Source organism: Durio zibethinus, chromosome 15 (genome assembly GCF_047325235.1).
Source record: "Durio zibethinus cultivar Kanyao isolate XHJ-2024 chromosome 15, ASM4732523v1, whole genome shotgun sequence".
Lineage (NCBI taxonomy): Eukaryota > Viridiplantae > Streptophyta > Magnoliopsida > Malvales > Malvaceae > Durio > Durio zibethinus.
The window spans coordinates 2,729,387-2,749,581 of NC_143176.1; the positions used below are offsets into that span (position 1 = coordinate 2,729,387).

At 38.7% G+C, this 20,195-nt stretch overlaps 1 non-coding gene and 2 pseudogenes across 1 annotated transcript; all 3 read left to right on the plus strand.

Moving 5' to 3' along the window:
• The first annotated feature begins 11,887 nt into the window (after positions 1-11,887).
• Positions 11,888-13,689, plus strand: LOC149514516 (18S ribosomal RNA; annotated as a pseudogene).
• Positions 13,690-13,962: 273 nt separating this feature from the next.
• Positions 13,963-14,118, plus strand: LOC149514517 (5.8S ribosomal RNA). The gene has a single exon (XR_016328435.1). It is a non-coding gene; the product is annotated as a 5.8S ribosomal RNA (ribosomal RNA).
• Positions 14,119-14,339: 221 nt separating this feature from the next.
• Positions 14,340-17,512, plus strand: LOC149514518 (25S ribosomal RNA; annotated as a pseudogene).
• Positions 17,513-20,195: the final 2,683 nt, after the last annotated feature.

Consider the following 20,195-nt stretch of genomic DNA (forward strand, 5'->3'; position numbering starts at 1 on the left):
TAAATTGCTCCTCTAAACAGAGGCACCACGACTTTGAAAATTAAATTTCTCTTCTAAACAGAGGCACCACGACTTTGAAAATTAAATTTCTCTTCTAAACAGAGGCACCACGACTTTGAAAAGTAAATTGCTCCTCTAAACAGAGGCACCACGACTTTGAAAAAGTAAATTGCTCTTTGACAATCATGTCCAAAGGAGTTGAAAGTTGTGTTTGAAAGAATTTCAGGGGATTATGCCCAAAGGTCTTATAAATCAACCCTGATACTAAAAGAACATCCTATTTCAAGGATTAGGAACTTACCTGACAAGTTTCTTCTCAAATTTGTAAAATATCTTCATATATGTCTTCTCTATGTGGGATGTTAAAACAACCTACTTCTTGAATTTATACACTATACTTTCCTGAAAGTAATGTATGCTATGCAATGCATATGAATTTCAATGCATGCTATGCAAATGTTGGCCAATTAATTCCTATTCAATGTATGGTACTCAAGTTTCTCAAGCTTTTTTTTGGGCATCAAGCCTTTTGATTCTTCAGAGATCTAATTACACTACTCTTCTAAGATCGAAGCAATGTAGCTCTTAATTGTCTCTTCCACTCACATTCTTTATGTAAAAAATCTCTTCCCAGATTCAATGTCCTAATCAGGAGCTGAACATCTTGATTCTACCTTTTTTACTTTTGACTTATTCAATGTAATGTAAAAATCTTTCATGTTGTTATTCATTCATCTATCATTATTTCAAACTCAAAAAGTAAGAATGCATTTGCACATTTCTTCAATGGTGGGGTATTAAGAAGAAAAGAATCTGAATGTTGAGAAACAGTCATAAGAAAAAGACACAAAGAATGAAATAGAATGTCTCTTATTAGCAAAATATTGGCAAACTTTGGCCAAGAAAGAATTACAAGGATAGGTGTGGGGACAAAGCCCAAAATGAACAATCAGATAATCATGGTAACACATCTCAAAGTTTTTTTTGAAAACTCAACCCTCTGATGTATTTAACAACTTGAAACTCTTTCAAATTTGCTAGCCTCCATATCAGCGGACTTTTAAATTCAATGCTGTATTCTCCTCGTCTAAGCTGCCTTTTCAGGTTTTTAACTTAGACAAACCCCCTATGACTCAAACCGCCCTTTTAGGGTTTTCGCTTTGAGTCTTCCTTTTTCACTTTTTCTTTTTTCATTTTTTCATTTTTTCATTTTTTCATTTTTTCATTTTTTCATTTTTTCATTTTTTCATTTTTTCATTTTTTCATTTCTTTCATCATTTTTTTTATTTTTTATATTTTTTATTTTTTTATTTTTTTAAGCATAGTATTTCTTCACAGCATCAGAATTTATAGGATGGGATAAATCATTTCCATCCATCTCAATCAGTATCAGTGCTCTACCCGAAAAAGCCCGTCTCACCACATATGGTCCTTCCTAATTCGGAGTCCATTTTCTTTTACTATCGTGTTGGATTGAGAGAATTCTTTTCAAGACCAACTCTCCTTCTCGAAAGTAACAAGGCTGAATTTTCTTATCATAAGCCCTCATCATTCTTCTTTGATACAACTGACCATGGCACAGTGCAGTCAATCTCTTTTCTTCTATGAAATTTAATTGCTCATAACGTTCTCGAATCCATTCGACTTCTTCTAACTTAACTTCTTTTAAAACTCTCAAAAAGGAGATCTCTACTTTCACTGGTAGTACAGCTTCCATCCATAAACCAAAGAAAATGGGGTTGCCCCAGTAAAGGTGTGAACTGACGTTCGATATGCATGTAATGCAAATGGCAACTTCTCATACCAATTTTTGTAAGTCTCAGTCATTTTCTCCAAAATCCTCTTTATGTTCTTATTGGCTGCCTCAACTGCCCCATTCATCTTCGGACGGTATGGTGTCGAGTTATGATGCTTGATCTTATATTGAGTACATACTTCTTGCATCATCTTACTATTTAGATTCTTGGTATTATCTGAAATAATTTTCTTCGAAAGTCCATATCTACAGATGATCTCTTTTTTTATGAACTTACAAACCACAGAGCGTGTCACACTTGCATATGATGCTGCCTCTACTCATTTTATGAAGTAATCTATCATTACAAAAATGAATCTGTGCCCGTTAGAAGCTTTCGGGGTGATTGGACCAATGACATCCATGCCTCACATTGAGAATGGCCATAGTGGTGCCATAACATGTAAAGCAGATGACGAAGCATGGATCTTATCAGCATATATCTGGCATTTATGACATTTACGAGCATAATCAATGCAATCATTCTTCATCATCAACTAGTAATATCCTGCTCTCATGATCTGTCTTGCCATCATATGTCCATTAGTATATGCCTCACATATTCCATCATGCACCTCTTCAATGATTTTTTTCGCTTCAGTCTTATTTACGCATCTCAATAATACTTAATCCCTACTTTTTTTGTACGAGACATCCCCATCCAGGAAAAAGTTTATAGCCAACCTTCGGATGACCCTTTTATCATTTTTTGTTGCTTGAACTAGCTTACAGTCTGGCTTTAGGGGCAATCTATGCTCCACTATCTCTGTGCTTAACCCTGGCATATCCTAGTAAGACCAAGCAAATATATCTACAAATTCTCGAAGAAGGTCTGCCAATCGTTGCCATCTCCTAATGAAAGTGAAGTGCCCATTCTGACCTCTTTCTTATTCTCTTCATCTCTCAGATTCACTAAGTCCACTACCTCTTGATGAGGCTCAATTGGCTTATTTTCTTGTTCAATCAGTTTATTTTCTTGTTCAATCATCCTCATTAGGTCCGGAGGCATAACGTATTCTTTAGAATTTTCTTCATTGTCAAGTTCATCAATGTTAATTGAATTCTCAAAGCTAACCTCTTGATTGTTATCATGATTGTCTTCATGTTCATTTAAAGACCTGTAATTGAATGAAATGGGATATGTTGGCAAAATGTGCTTGGAAAGATGGAAATAATGAAGACACAAGAAGAAATGAATGAAAATACATCCTTCCTAATTTTTATTAAAAATAATAAATGATGAATGGCCCAAATAAAAAGATCACCCCAATGCCTTGGGCAATAGCTATTGAGATGTTACAATTACATTCATCAAAATCAAAAGTCAAAAGCATCTCGATGGCACTCCAATTATTGAGCTCAAAATCTGGTGGACAAAGGCGAACCCACTCCTCTTGATTAATCCCCACTTCATATTCAACAACATTAATGGTTAACTGGGCAAAATCATTTTCCACACTTTTTCTTGTATCTGGGTACATGAATCCTCCAAGCCTGAAGGTTTCATACATGTGTGGGATAAACATCAGTCTTGCTGTCTTTCTTGATGGCCTTCTTTTGACTTCCCACTCTGCCATCTCATAGTCTAGGCCTACCCTATCACTATTGTCTATTATTGTCGGAGGTTCTTTAATTCTCTATAAATTTTTGCCTAGCCCAAGTCCTGGATACCAGCCCTTATTGATGACTTGGCTTACCACTATCTTTAAAAAAAGTTGATTTTGAAATCCTTCTCCTACAGAATTGACCAATTCAAAAGATTGATAGGAGCATTCCAATGCTTATTCGATAGCCTCTACATATGGAGTGTTCAATGGTTGGGTTACTAGCATATCTTTTTCCCCAACTATCACTACTAATTAACCTTTCACATTGAACTTGATCTTCTGATGCAAAGTAGAGGGCACAGCTCCTGTCATGTGAATCCATGGCCTTCCTAACAGACAGCTGTAAGATGGAGAAATATCCATCACTTGAAATTTTACATTAAAGGTGTATGGCCCAATTTGTAAGGGCATCTCAATATCCCTCAGGACTTCTCTTTTGATCCCATTAAAGGCTCTCACAATCATCTGACTATCTTTCGTGTGAGAGTAATCAATGGGTAGCCTTGCCAAAGTTGACATAGGCATGACATTGATAGCAGAACCATTATCGATAAAGACCTTAGCTATAATATGGCTCTTGCACTTGACTGTGATATACAGAGCCTTGGCATTTCCTTTTCCTTCCAAAGGAATCTCATCATCACTGAATGAAATATGATTTGGCATGACTAGATTTCTAGCCAGATGGTTCACATATTCAACAGATATGTTATATGCCACGTATGCCTGATTCAACACTTTCAACAAGGCATTTCGGTGTGGCTCTAAGTTCAGAAACAGTGATAATAATGAGATTTGAGCTGGCATTTTATTCAACTGTTCCATAACTGAATACTCACTATGTTTTGCCAGCTTCAGGAATTCACAAACCTCTCTTTCTGATTCTGGCTTCGATTGATCTTTTTCAGGTTCTGTTTTAGGATTATTTCATCTCTCTCTTTCTTTAGCCTTCTCTCTTCTAACTTTCTCTAGCATTTTTGGAGTGTAACATCTTCCACTTCGAGTAATGCCTCTTATACCAGTAATATTGGAAGCATCGGCTTTGGAGACCTCTTCTTTCTATCCCTGAACTACAGTGTCACAGCCATATCTCCAGGGTACAACTTTATCATCTTTGTATAAAAAAAGAGTCGGGACTTTAAAAGTTATCAGCCAGGGGAGGAGTTTGTCTATGATTGACTTTGGTTTGTTCCCACACTAAATTGTCACTAGTTTTGGAAACAGCTTTACAGGCCTATCAGTCATGTGCACCTCAACATTCTTCAAGTCTTCTTTTTCTTCATAGACCTTCATCTTATATAAATCCAAGAGTTTTTGTACCTCCTGGTGAAACTGCTCACAAGTCTCAATGGAATGGCCCATTGCCCCATTATGATACTTACAACTAGTACCAACTATATATACTCCATAATAGCTGTGTGGACTTACCAGTTGTATCATGTCTATTTTTCTTAAAACATCGAATAGTTGGTTGAGAGGTATCTTAATATCTGCCACTTTTTTCTTCTCATGGCGCTCATGTTCTTCACCTATAGCATTCACATTATGATTCGGTAAAGGATTGCCACTAACATTCGGCACAGTCATCCCTCCAGTATCAAAGCAAATCATCCCATCCTTGATCAACTGTTGCACTTTGTGCTTTAGGGTAATGCAATTTTCGGTAGAGTGACCAACAATCCCATAATGGTAGTCACAGTAGGCGGTAGGATCATACCACTTAGGGTAAGGTGGCTTGAGGTCCAATTTACTTGGAGCAATCAAATGACTGTTGTAGAGCTCCTTATATAATTTCGTATAAGTCATTGGAATTGGGTGAAAAACAGGTTTCTCACAAGTGGTTTGTTGCTCCCGCAAGCCACCAATGGGGTTAGTTGAGTGATTTTGGGGTCTTGGGGTAGGTTGAATGTTAGAACTGTACATGGTATTTTGGGGTCTATGAGGGGTTTGATATGTTTAGGGGTCGTTGGTATGGGTGAAAGGAAGTGTTATTTACAACGGGATGATATGACAGATATTCTGGTGGTAGGTAGGATGAATAACCTCTAAGTTCTTGTCTATCAAAGCTCACAGCTTGAGCATCAGTTTTTTTTTCTTTGGGACTCTTTTGCTAGATGCTTTATTTCCTTTTAGCTTGCCATTCTTGATGGCACTCTCAATGATTTCTCTCGAGATTACTATATCAGTAAAATTTTTCGTTACATTTTTTATCATCTTTTCATAATAAGGAGGTTTTAAAGTGCTAACAAACAGCACTGTAGTTTTTTTCTCGGTCAGAGAAGGTTGTACCTGAGAAGCAACATCCCTCCACCTCTGGACATACTCTTTAAAAGACTCATTTGCCTTTTTCTCCAGATTCTGTAAAGACAAACGATCAGGGGCTAAATCGATGATATGTCGATATTGACCGATGAAGTCATGTGCCATATCGCTCCAAGAGCGAATGCGAGTTCTGTCCAGCTGAACATACTATTTGGTCGCAGAACCAGTAAGATTATCCTGAAAAACATGCATCAAGAGTTTTTCATCATGAGCATGAGCTGCCATCTTCCTGCAATACATAGTAATATGGGTTTTGAGGCACTTTGTACCGTTATATTTTTTAAGTTTTGGTACTTTGAACTTATAAGGAATAACCACATCAGGGACTAGACAGAGCCCAGTAGCATCAACTGACCCATAAAAGCTAAATCCTTCCACAGCTCATAGTCTTTGCTCTAACATATTGATCTTGGAGCTTTCCTGAACTTCCACTCTTATCTTTTTTTTCTCTTTCTCTTTTAAATCATCTAGATTAGGAATTGGTTCTGCTGCCTTTTCAGTGAAGACAGGATTTACATAACTATTATACTGTCTTGGGTTAGAAGCTGATGGCATTCTAGGATATGTTGGATATGCAAAGTGTTGTAGCGGGACCTCTTGAGCAGATTGGGCTTGAGGTGGGCCAAAGCCTGAAGGATATAAAGGGTCAGCCACTTCTTGTAATGGGGGAACTTGCTGGCTTGTATTTTCTTCAACTCCTTTTCCTTTATTCATGTTATTAAGAGCCTCTAGAATTTTGCTTAGCTCACTTTCAATCTTCTCCTATGCTTTTTCTATCTTTTCAAATCTATGGGAATTTTTCTGCTCCATTTGTCTTGCTCTGCATCTTGTGTTGTATCGATGGGTAGGGTTCTCGCTAGATGGAGCTATCTTGGAACCTTGAGTACCATATCTTAGAATTAGTAAATTTGCATAATTATCATATGGTTACTTTGTTAAGTGTAATGAATGAAAATGCAATGAATGAAAAATGCATATATGCAAAGAACATTTACCTTAGAAATGGTATTCAACTAAAAAATTTCATTTATTCCAAAAAAACTTTGATCTACATTGAATTTATCATCCTAGAATTATAGCCATAAAATTTTTTGATCTGTTCATATTGGGCCTTGGCTTATTCTATGAAGTTCAAGAGACGCTGTCCATATTCTCCTACTGGGGCCACCACTTGTCTTAATGCCTCTGCCTCTTCCACCATTTCTCTTACCTTGCATACCTCTTTATGGATTTGGGTTGTTAAGTGCTCAATGTATTTCTGCCTTCCTAAATTCTCTCTTTACCACACTAGACTTGGTATGATAATTCTCTATGTTCTCTAACCACTACAGCGATGTGGTATCCTTGTTCATCCAATTTTTGACTTAGCCTGCTCAAATAACTGTTTAGCATGTTAATTTTTGCCTGTGCTTTGGTACTTTCTTCTTCCAATTCGGTATATTCTTGTTTTAATCTTGTATTTTCCTCAGTCAGCTCGATAATGGTTATCTCTTTGGCTCTTTCTCTCACACATAGCCTCTTATGCTCCTAGTGTAACCTTGCTAGATCTTCAGTAGCTGTATCTCGTTCTCTAGCAATCTTGTGAACTTTAACTTCATAACTTTCAGCTTTACCTTTCCACTGGGCATTTTCTTCTTGAAGCTTCTGAATCTCTTGCTTTAACTTGCTCATTTCAGATTCAATTTCTTTTGTTGCCAAATCTAACTCTGATGGTGTCTCTTCAAATTTTTCTTTTGTTGGTGGTTGAGAGATTTTATAAGTGAATACCATTTCTTGTCTTCTCTTTGTTCTCCAAACCAAGTACCCTGGGGTGACTTTTTCAGTGAACGGTCCAGGACTCACTCTTTGGGGATTTTTTCATGCTTTAATCATCTCATTCATCTTTTGAAATGCTTTAGGCTCACTGTAAGAGAAATCTAACTGATGAAGCCCATAAGTCATAGGAATAAACTGTTCTCCCCCAAATTGCCTTCTCACTAAAAGTAGTGCATAATTTGTCACTCCCCATAAACCCAGAAGTGGAACCACTGTACTATCCCTACATTGATACAACATAGGCTCACGATTCATCCATGGGGCCAACCATCTCACCCTGGCACTTTCCAACTTTTGTAAGAAAGTTATCCATTCTTGTTTAGACTTTCATTTTGACCACCCACTTTCATAGAATTCTTTGATCAAAAAATGATTATAGATATAAAGCTTCGAGAAAACACCATTTTCTTGTTCAAAATGGCTTTTCATCCACAAGTACAACAACTGTATGCATCCTATGAAGCGCCTTCCATTCTGACGACAATAACTCAAAGATCTGACAGTCTCTGCTAATATTACCGTTGAAGAATTACAACCATTGATCACACTCTCGAAGAAATCAACCACCGCTATTTTAATATACCCCAAAACCTTTGGAAAGATCACTAGTCCGTATATAGCCTAGGCAAATATGTCTAACCCCCGTTCTTCATTAGCATGCTGTATCAGAAACTCATGAAAGAACTTTCAAGGTAGGCAGACCTGTTCTTGTTTCTTCTTTGTATGAGAATCCACAACTTTCTTACCTATCCCCATGAGTTGAGCTAGACTTTTACGAAATCCTAACTTATGTTTTTTTACATATATCTTGTCTGGAGTCTTGAGGTGTAGACCCAACAAAATCAAGTATTCTTTGATGGTGAGAGTCATATCAGCTTCATTAAAGATGAAACACTTGTATGTAGGATCCTAGAATTGTGCTGCAGCTCTGATTAGTTGATCATCGACAACCACTGCTAAAAGGTGTGCTATATGCCCATGTTTCTGACAAAACTGCTCGTCTTGACGAACTCATCTTCTTCTAAATATCAACCAGATCCTCTAAATTGTTCTTCTTGAAAAGGATAGATGTTTCTTGAGACAGAGTAGAATCATACCCAATTGGCAAGCAATCTCCCATCTTCAGTTGAGTATTTTCTGACTGGGCCCTTACTTCATTGGGTGTCCCACAGGGTGATAATACTGATGAAGAACAAACTAAGCGTTTATTGGTGTCCATGAAAAAAAATTGTTGAAAACCATTTTTCAATCAAATGTTCTTTATGCAACTTTATGATATGCGTATGAACCAAAAGAATAAGAAAAAGGTTAGTATACCCAGAAAAAGTACAAATAACTAAGTAAATTTAAACATCACACAAAGTAAAAGGGATAAATCCTATACTTTTGGTCAATTCTAAAAGGGAAGAGTGATGGCTCTATCTATAGGTTAGGCGCTCTTAAGGTTCACTATATGCGGTTTTAGGGTCAAAGTCTAAAGGTCTTCAAATTGTTCTTTACATCCTTGTTCATCACAGACTAGTAAGGCACCCTAATCCTCACCCATTATAGGCTACAAGCGAAAAAGGTTCAATTTGAGCGGGAGTATTTTGCTAGCCACTGCGGAGGTATTAGACCTCACGAAAGCAATAGGTACTTTACTCCCTCCTAGAGGGACGAAGCTCGGGTGTAGAGCTCATGTTATGCACATGCATATGAATGACATAATTAACAAGGTAGATAAACATGAATAACACATATATACAAACAGGTTCAATTTTATTAGGCTTTTGGATAACACAAATTATTTGCTGGCCTGACTCTCAAAGTCCCCAGCGGAGTCGCCAAGCTGTCATAACGTCTAGATCCGAGGATCTATCGCTAGACATTGACTTTTAGGGAGTCGCCACTAATCTTTTTTATCTAGGTGCGATTGGCCACCTAAAAAATCTGTCCTTTTAGGGAATACCTAAGTTTAAGGGTCCCTAAAAGAATAGGTTTAGGTCTACTAACCAGAACAGGGTTCGAGAGTTCGGTTATGTGTGAGAAAGGTTATAACACCCTCACAACATCCATCAAAAGATGGTACCAGCTTAAATTTGTGTTATCCAATGAGCCTTAAAATTTTACCAAGTAATTAATTATTAAAAATTATTCTCAATTAACTCTAATACTTTTAGCAAAAAATTGAAAAAATTCTCTCACCTCAAGAGTATGCAAGAAAACTGCTGTTTCACTTGCAGAGGCTCCATCGTCAGATTATTTAAAGAAAAATTAAAATCAAAATCAAAATCAAAAAGAAGAAAAGAATGATTGTTCTTGTGCAGAGAAAGTTGATAGTTTCAACTTTTCCCTAAAAATATTCTTTTGAAACTTTAATTTAGAGGAAAATTGATACTTTCAACTTTTCCCCAAAAATTTTTTTTTTTTGAAATTTTGATTTTCAAGGAAAATTGATACTTTCAACTTTTCCTCAAAAAAACCTTTTTTTGAAATTTTATTTTTAAGGAAACTTTCAACTTTTCCCCAAAAATATATCTTTTGGAAATTTTGATTTTCAAGGAAAATTCATACTTTCAACTTTTCTTCAAAAATATTTTTGGAAACTTTGATTTTCAAGGAAAATTGATACTTTCAACTTTTCCTCAAAAACCTTTTTTTGAAATTTTATTTTTAGGGAAAATTGATACTTTCAATTTTTCCCTAAAAATATTTTTGGAAACTTTGATTTTCAAAGAAAATTGATACTTTCAACTTTTTCCCAAAAATATTTTTTGAAACTTTGATTTTCAAGGAAAATTGATACTTTCAACTTTTCCCCAAAAATATTTTTTTTATTTTTATTTAAAGAAAATAAAATAATAAAATAAAATAAAAGTGAAAATAAAAAATATAAAATAAAGGTAAAAAGAATACTAAATAAACCTAATCTAATAAATAATAAATAAATAAAATAATAAATAAGAAATAAAATAAAAAAATTCAAAAAAAAAAAACGTGAAGCGGCTCGTAGTACGGCTCGGCTAAGCTTGGCTCAAGGAAGAGAAAACGACTTGAAGAAGTGGCTTAAGACCTTGGCTCGGCTCGGCTATCGGCTCGGAGGGGGGAGACACGCGCGAGTCAAGAAGCGGGTCGACGTTCGGGTCGAGTCGGATCTCGGCAAAATGCACGGATCTTCTGGGTCACTTAAGGTAAAAACGACGTCATTTTGGGAGGGTATATAAGGCTCTTCCCTCTATTTTTTAACAGAAAGCTCCTCCCCTATCTCTCTCTTCTTCCTTTTTCCTCTCATTTCTCTTTAAACGGCCGAAGAACTTCGGTTGAATGTTCACCGGATTCTGGAAAAATTCATCGAAATCTGGGTTTTTCGTCGAAAGTTCATCGAAAAGTTGGTCAATTTCTGGGATCCTTCACCGAAAACTGGGTAGCTCGTCGAAAACTTCAAAGTTGGCTAGAATTTTCATCGAAAAATGCAACTTTCGTTACAAAATTCAACCGAAATATGGAATTTTCCAGAAATTCTTAGAAAAAAATCATCAAAAATCTTCAAAAAATTTCTACTAACTCCCAGAACACTTCTAAACCTTTTCTTAGCCTTCTATACTCTTCTATACTCCTCTTTTCTCTCAAATCAATAGCTTTTTGCTCATTGGTTTTCGGTGCCCTTTGTTCTGTTCCAGAGGGTCCCTTTTATAGGGATTGATCATGAGTTTTTTATCAATCTCAATTTCTCTTTGGATCGGGATTCAATCATTGAATCCAACATGGACTCTTCTGATTGAATCCCAATCCAATTTTCAGCCAAATAAATAAAAAAAATAAAAGAAAAAATCAAACGAAAATAAATCAGATAAATCAAAAAAATTAACAGATAAATTAAAATTAAATAACAGATAATTACATAAATATTAACAGGAAAAAAAAAGAAAAAGAAAGAAAAAATAAATATATATACATATTAATAAATACATAAATCTAAGATAAAAAAATAATAATAATAAAAGAAAAGAAATATATATATATACATGTATAAAATAATAAAAATAAAAATAAAAAAATAAAAATAAAATGAAGAGAAAAAGAAAAAAAAATACAGACTTACCCATTTGGATCAGGCCCAATTGATCCAGGCCTGGACCAAATTGGGTGTCTACACCATCGAAACCTTCATGGTTATATTGGTGCACCAATGTTCAATCATGCTCTTAGATGTGAAACATTCTATAGGTGCGGGCTCTCAACCTCCATTCATTTAATGCTATGCATTTCATATGCTCAGCACATACAATGCTTACACTCCGTGTTGGCTTTCTCATCTACTCATTCAATGTGTCAAGGCCTATCCGATGCCAATGTCCCGAAGGAATGCTACCTGGTTGATCCTGCCAGTAGTCATATACTTGTTTAAAATATTAAACCATGCATGTGTAAGTATGAACTAATTCAGACTGTGAAGCTACGAATGGCTCATTAAATTAGTTATAGTTTATTTGATGGTATCTACTACTAGGATAACTGTAGTAATTCTAGAGCTAATACGTGCAACAAACCCTGACTTTTGAAAGGGATGCATTTATTAGATAAAAGGCCAATGTAGGCTATGCCCGTTGCTCTAATGATTCATGATAACTCAACAAATTGCACGGCCTTTATGTTAGCATGCATCATTCAAATTTTTATCCTATCTACTTTCGATGGTAGGATAATGGCCTACTATGGTGGTGATGGGTGACGAAAAACTAGTTTTGATTTCAAAAATGAAGCATGAGAAACGGCTACCACATTCAAGGAAGGCAGCAGGTGCGTAAATTACCTAATCCTGACACGGGGAGGTAGTGACAATAAATAACAATATCGAGCCCTATGAGTCTGGTAATTGGAATGAATACAATCTAAGTCCCTTAATGAGGATCTATTGGAATGCAAGTTCGGTGCCAGCAGGTACGGTAATTCTAGCTCCAATAGCATATATTTAATTTGTTGCAGTTAAAAAGCTCATAGTTGGAACTAGGGTTGGGTCGTCCAGTCTGTCTCACGGTGAGCATCGATTTACTCATCCCTACTGTGGATGATGCATTCTTAGCCTTAATTGGTCAGGTCATTCCTTTAGCACTATTACTTTGAAGAAATTAGAGTGCTCAAAGTAGGCCTATGCTTGTATACATTAGTATGGGATAACATTATAAGATTTCGATCCTATTGTGTTAGCCTTCAGGACTGGAGTAATGATTAATAAGGACAATTGGGGACATTCGTATTTCATAGTTAGAGGTAAAATTTTAGATTTATGAAAGATGAACAACTGCGAAAGCATTTGCCAATGATGTTTTCATTAATCAAGAATGAAAGTTAGGGGCTAGAAGATGATCAGATATCGTCTTAGTCTCAACCATAAATGATGTCGACCAAGGATTGACGAATGTTACTTTTAGGACTTTACCGGCACCTTATGAGAAATCAAAGTCTTTGGGTTCCATTAGGAGTATGGTTGCAAGGCTAAAACTTAAAGGAATTGATGAAAGGGCACCACCAAGAGTGGAGCCTGTAGCTTAATTTGACTCAATATGGGAAAACTTACTAGGTCTAAACATGATAAGGATTGATAGACTGAAAGTTCTTTCTTGATTCTATGGGTGGTAGTGTGTGGTCGTTCTTAGTTAGTGGAGCAATTTATCTAGTTAATTCCATTAATGAACGAGACCTCAACCTGCTAACTAGCTACGTGGAGGTGATCCTTTATGGCTAGCTTTCTAGAGGGGCTATGCGCTTAGGCTAAGGAAGTTTGAGGCAATAATAGGTCCGTGATGCCCTTAGATGTTCTAAGCTGCACGCGTGCTACAGTGATGTATTCAATGAGTCTATAGTCTTGTCTAACAAGCTCGGGTAGTCTTTGAAATTTCATCATGATGGGGATAGATCATTGTAATTGTTGATCTTCAATAAGGAATTCCTATTAAGCGTGAGTCATCAACTCGCATTGACTATGTCCCTACCCTTTGTACACACCGCCCATTGCTCCTACCTATTGAATGGTCCAGTAAAGTGTTCAGATTGTGATGATGTGGACAGTTCACTTCCTGCGACATTACGAAAAGTCCACTGAACCTTATAATTTAAAGGAAGGAGAAGTCGTAACAAGGTTTCTTTAGTGAACCTATAGAAGGATCATTGTCAAAACCCACTCGACGAATGACCTGCAAAATGCATTAACGAAACACTGAGGGGGCGAGGGTGCCCCCGTGCCTCAAGCCCCTTCTAACCTTCAACGGGTGCCACAGTCGCTTCGTCCAGCCCCTCAAGTGGGTGAAACGATCGACGTCGTCTCACTCGTGACTGAATAATGAACCCCCAACGTGAATTATGCTAAGAAATCAAAAATGAAAATGGAGTGCACGTGCTGTCGCCATCCCATTCGCGATTCCTTTCATCATGAAAAATAAAATTGACTCTTAACAATGGATATCTCGACTCTCACATCGATGAAGAATATAGCAAAATATGATACTTGGTGTGAATTATAGAATCTCGTGAACTATTGAGTCTTTGAATGCAAGTTACGTCCCAAGCCACTAGGTCGAGGGCATGCCTACCTGGGTATCCTGCATCGTCACCCCTCTTCCAGCTCGGGGTCAGGGAGGCGATAGAAGATGGCTTCCCAAGATCTAATTGATCATAGTTGGATCAAAAACAAGTCTCTAGCAACAACAGCATGATGATCGTCAGTGCTAAAGCTTTTTATGTGCCTCGTCTCTGGTGACGTGAGCTCATTGTCCCCCTGACCCCATCGGACCCCCTGCATTGCTCGATCGATGCTCATGTCGTGACCCTAGGTCAGGTGGGATCACCCACTACGTTTAAACATATCAATAAATAGAGAAAAAAAAAACTTACTAAGGTTCTCTTAGTAACAACGAACAAATCGATAAGAGCCCAGCTTGAGAATCAAGTGCCCTCGATATCCGAATTATAGTCTGGAGAAGCGTCCTCAGTGACGAACTAGGCCTAAGTCCCCTGGAAAGGGACGTTGAAAAAGGTGAGAGCCCCATTATGCTTGGACCCTATCACACCATAATACGCTATCCGTGAGTCAGGTTGTTTGGGAATACAGCCCTAATCGGGCAGTAAATTTCATCCAAGGTTGAATATGGGTGACAAACCAATAGCAAACAAATACTACAAGGGAAAGATGAAAAGGACTTTAAAAAAAAGTCAAAGAGTGCTTGAAATTGTCGAAAGGGTAGCGGATGGGGGTCGATGATGCACCCCTGTCAGATGTGAAACAACGAGAGCCAGTCCACCGATCAACTTGGCACATGGATCGACGTGGGTCACGACGATAGCCCAAGCCTAAGCTTTTGATATACCTGTAGAGACATCGTCACTATGATCATGGAATGCAGCACACATCATCTCAGTGTGCCCTAGCATCGACGTGCTCCCAACATCAGCCTACGGGCTCTTCATCCAACCTATCTTAAAAAATGAACTAAGAAGTCGGACATGTGTATGAGTCAACGGGCTAGAAAACCTGTAAAGTGTAAGAAAGCTTATTGGCAGAATCCCATATAAATGCACCACCGATCAACCTTGATTTTTTGAGAAGGGTTTAAGTGCGAGCATGTTTATCGAGACCTGAAAGATGGTGAACAATGCCTGAGTGGGGCAAAGCTAAAGGAAACTCTGGTGGAAGCTCGTAACGATACTGACGTGCAAATCATTCATCTGACTTGGGTATAAGAGTGAAAGACTAATCGAACCGTCTAGTAGCTGGTTCCCTCTAAAGTTTCCCTCAAGATAGCTAGAGCCCTTAGCGAGTTCTATCGGGTAAAGCCAATGATTAGAGGCATCAGAGGTGCAATGCCTTTAACCTATTCTCAAAATTTAAATAGGTAGGACAGCACGGCTGCTTCGTTAAGCCACGCCATAGAATCAAGAGTTCTAAGTGGGCCATTTTTGGTAAGCAAAATTGGTGATGCATGATGAACTGAAAGTTGGGTTATGGTGCCCAACTACATACTAACCTAGAACCCACAAAGGGTGTTGGTTGATTAAGACAGCAAGACGGTGGTCATGAAAGTTGAAATCTTTTAAGAAGTGTGTAACAACTCACCTACCAAATCAACTAGCCTTGAAAATGGATGGCACTTAAGCATTCGACCTATACCCGACCGTCAGGGTAAGGGCCAAACCCTGATGAGTAGGAGGGCATGACGGTCCTCGTAAAACCTAGGGCACCAATCTGGGTGAAGTAGCCATCGATACAAATCTTGGTGGTAGTAGCAAATATTCAAATGAGAACTTTGAAGGTCGAAGAGGGGAAAAGTTCCATTTGAACGGCACTTACCCATGGGTTAATCGATCCAAAGAGATGAGGGAAGCCCATCCGACAGCGCGTCTAGCATAAGCTTCAAAAGAGAATCGGGTTAAAATTCTTGAACTAGGATGCGATGGCTGACGACAACATGAGGGAGTCCAGAGATGTCGACGAGGGCCTTAAGAAGAGTTATCATTTCTGTTTAACAACCAGCCCACCTTGAAAATGGCTTAACCGAAAATAGGGTCTAGAGACCAAAAGAGCACTACATGTGGTGTGGTGTCTGGTGCACCCCTAACAACCTTTGAAAATCTGAAAGACTGAGTGCTGTCGGTGCCTGATCATACTTATAACCATGTCAAGTCTTCAAGGTAAACAGCCTCTGATCGATGGAACAATGTAGGCAAGAGAAGTCGACAAAATGGATCTGTAAACTTAAGAAAAAGATTGGCTTTGAGGGCTGGGCATGGGGGTCCCAGTCCTAAACCTATCGGCTACTGGTGCACTGCTCAAGCTACTCCTGTAGCGGATAGAGTCATTGCATGCCAACTGAGGGATGGACTAGGAACAGCTCCCTCAAGGGCCTTTTCAGGATGATGAATAGTCGACTCAAAATTGGCACGAACAAAGGGAATCTAACTATTTAATTAAAATAAAGCATTGTGATGGTCCTTACGGATGCTCACACAATGTGATTTTTGCCCAGTGCTCTGAATGTCAAAGTGAAGAAATTTAACCAAGCGTAGGTAAATAGTGAGAGTAAATATGATTTTCTTAAGGTAGCCAAATGCCTCGTCATCTAATTAGTGATGATCATGAATGGATTAATGAGATTCCCATTGTCCTTGTCTACTATCCAACAAAACCACATCCAAAAGAACGGGCTTGGCAAAATCAGCAGGAAAAAAAGACCCTATTAAGCTTGACTCTAGTCTAACTTTGTGAAATGACTTGAAAGGTGTAGGATAAGTGGGACCCTTGGGCAAAATTGAAATACCACTACTTTTAACATTATTTTACTTATTCCGTGAATTGAAGGTTTGGACCCAAGGCTGGCCTCTATCAATCGATTTAGGGGAAAGACATTATCAGGTGGAAAGTTTGGCTAGGGTGGTACATTTGTTAAAAGATAACAAAGGTGTCCTAAAATGAGCTTAACGAGAAAAGAAATCTCGTATGGAATAAAAGGGTAAAAGCTCATTTGATTTTAATTTTTGGTACAAATATGAACCATGAAAACGTGGCCTATCGATCCTTTAAACCTTCAAAATTTGAAGTTAGAAGTGTAAGAAAAGTTACCACAGGGATAACTGGCTTGTGGCAGCTAAGCATTCATAGCGACGTTGCTTTTTGATTTTTCGATGTCGACTCTTCCTATCATTGTAAAGCAAAATTCACCAAGTGTTGGATTGTTCACCCACTAAAAAGAAACGTGAGCTAGGTTTAGACCATCATGAGATAGCTTAGTTTTACCCTACTAATGGCAGCATCACGATAGTAATTCAACCTAGTATGAGAAGAATTTTTGATTCGCACAATTGGTCATCACGTTTGGTTGAAAAGCCAGTGGCATGAAGCTACCGTGTGTGAAGCTACCATATACGATGAGGTATTGTAAGTGGTAGAGTGGCCTTGCTACCACGATCCACTGAGATTTAGTCCTTTGTCACTTCTATTCGTCCCTCCCCTTTTCGCCCCTCTCAAGTCCTCTCGTTTCATTTTTTTCATGTCACGCCCCTTTAGGGTTCAGGATGAATGGTGCCCCCGTACGGGCACTCGCATTGAACTCCATTGCCCTACATTGGCCCCTTATGAGACACCTTTTGTAGGATAAAATCGTGAGGCCAATAGAGGCCAAAGTAGATAATACCTTACAAGGGTGTGAACCGTGGCGATTAGGCTAATCTGGGATGTCAGATGAGTGGATGCCCGAGTCTCGAAGCCATGCAAATTCGCAGCTTAAGTCTCAACCCATAACAAGTGATATCAAAGTCAACCTTAAGCCATTCGATCCATGCCAAATGCCTCGAGGGAGGTAAACAGGGTGGCCAGCCTCCGTGACAAGAGTATCATGAGGTTGGGTGGGAAAGAATGTCATGAACCTAAAAAAGAGTTCTAAATCCCACATCGAACATAAAATGAAGGTCACTGGGGTATAAAAGGGTTAACACTATCTCTTCCTTGTGAGGCACCTTTTATAGGATAAAATCGTAAGGCCAAGAGGGCCAGAACGGACAATACCTTATAAGAGTGTGAACCGTGGCAGGTAGGCTAATCTGAGACACTAAATGAGTTGATGCCTGGGTCTCAAAGCCACGTGGGTTAGAGCTTAATACTATCACGGGCCTTGACTTTAGACTCAAAATTCATGCAGCCTTAGGCTTGGAATCACCTCTTTGTAGCCTAAGTCAGCCTAAAACATAAGTGTATGGGCACTAAAATAATGGGAAAGACAGAATACACAAGTTGGAGAGAAGCAGGGAAACAAAAGTGTTGTTGGAAATATGCTCTGTATTACTAAAATAGAAGTGTGTATGATAATGTCCAAATAAGGGTGGAGTAGCCTTCTATTTATAGTTAAGACTCTTAGCTACACTTATGGCTAAATCCCTAAAATCAAGGCTAAAATCAAAGAATTACAAAGATTACAATCAATCAAGATTCTGTCTCCTGAATTATAGGGTCAACTAGATCTATCAGAAGGTTATTATTGATCCTGTGATGTTCTAGAAGATCTCCTTGCATATCTCCTACCTTGGGCTCTTCTGGATATGGTGCGAGCATCATGAAGGCTAGGCCTTGGCCTTGTGGGCTAGCTTGCAGGCTATGAGGTGTTCTGGCCTTTTCTTCAAGGCCTTGCATGTAAACTTCTGCCAATGCTCCTGGTGCGCAGGCTTAAACCTCAGGTGCACGTGCTGGTGGGCCTGATGTGCCTGGTGCACCCAGCCAGGGCGTGACATTCTCCCTCACCTGATTGCACAATGCCTTTATTGCATCCTCTGTATGTATTGCCTGATCTGGTCCCTAAACTATTATAAGTCCTCTGCTGGTTCCCAGTTCACCTCATTGTCTTAAATTCCCTTCTAATGCACCAAGTACTCTTGTCTTGGTTGATAATTCTTCCGTCTCACCTCTCGATCAGCTATCATATTGTGGACCTCCTTCTCATATGAGGCCCTTGCTCCTAATGGTGCATACTTTGACTCTGCCCGTCTTGGATCTCCCTCATCCTTATGAAACAGTTTGAGCATGCTTACATGGAACACTGGGTGTACCTTCGGCTTGGGTGGCATATCCAGCTTGTAGGCAACCTTGCCTACCTTCTTAACTACTTGGAAAGGTCCATCATACTTCCAAACTAGGCCTTTGTGCAACCTCCTGTGGCACACAATGGGATGCAGCTTCACCAACACCTAGTTTTCAAGCTAGAACTGCATGTCCTACCTATTCTGGTCTGCCCACTTCTTTGACCTTTTTGTCACCTTATGTAGACAAACTTTGGCTAAGTCAGCTTCTCCTGCCAAGCCTTGGTAAACTTGTATGCTGTTAGATTCGACCCTATATAACCTACAGCAATTGAACGAGTGTTAATGGTTGTTGACATGTCACAACCTCAAATAGGCTCTGGTTCGTTGCCTTGCTCATTTGCAAGTTGTAAGAAAATTGCTCAACATCTAGCAACTTTGGCCAGTCCCTTTGTGTGGCACTCACATAGTGCCTAAGATAGACCTCCAATAGTCCATTCACACGCTCAATCTACCTATTGGTCTGGGATACATGCTGGTGGAAAAGTTTAAGTTTGACCCCAACAACTTAAATAACTCAGTCCAAAACCTACTTGTAAAATGCCCGTCTCGATCACTAACGATGGTCCTCGACACTCCCCAGTACTTAACCATGTTTTCAGGAACAATCGAGCTACCTCTTTGGCTGGGCACTCCTTAGTTGCTGGAATGAATATTTCGTACTAGGAAAACCTATCCACCACTACCATGATGCTTCTAAACCCCTCTGTCTTAGGTAGACTGACTATAAAGTCTAGAGAAACATTCTCCCATAGTCGCTCTGGCACTGGCAATGGCTCTAAGAGACTGTCTAGTTTCTTGAGCTTTACCTTGTCCTGTTGGCACATAAGATAAGTCTTCACATAGGCCTCTACATCATCTCTCATGTGCGGTTAGTAGTATCAATCCTCGATCAATGCCAAAGTGCGACTTACTCCTGGGTGTCTAGCCCACCTTAAATTATGGCACTCTTGTAAAACTTCCCTATGGAGCTTTCCATGCTACGATACAAACAGTCTACTACCCCTGGTGTACAATAAACCATCTTGCACCCAAAATTGCCTAGTCTTACCTTACTG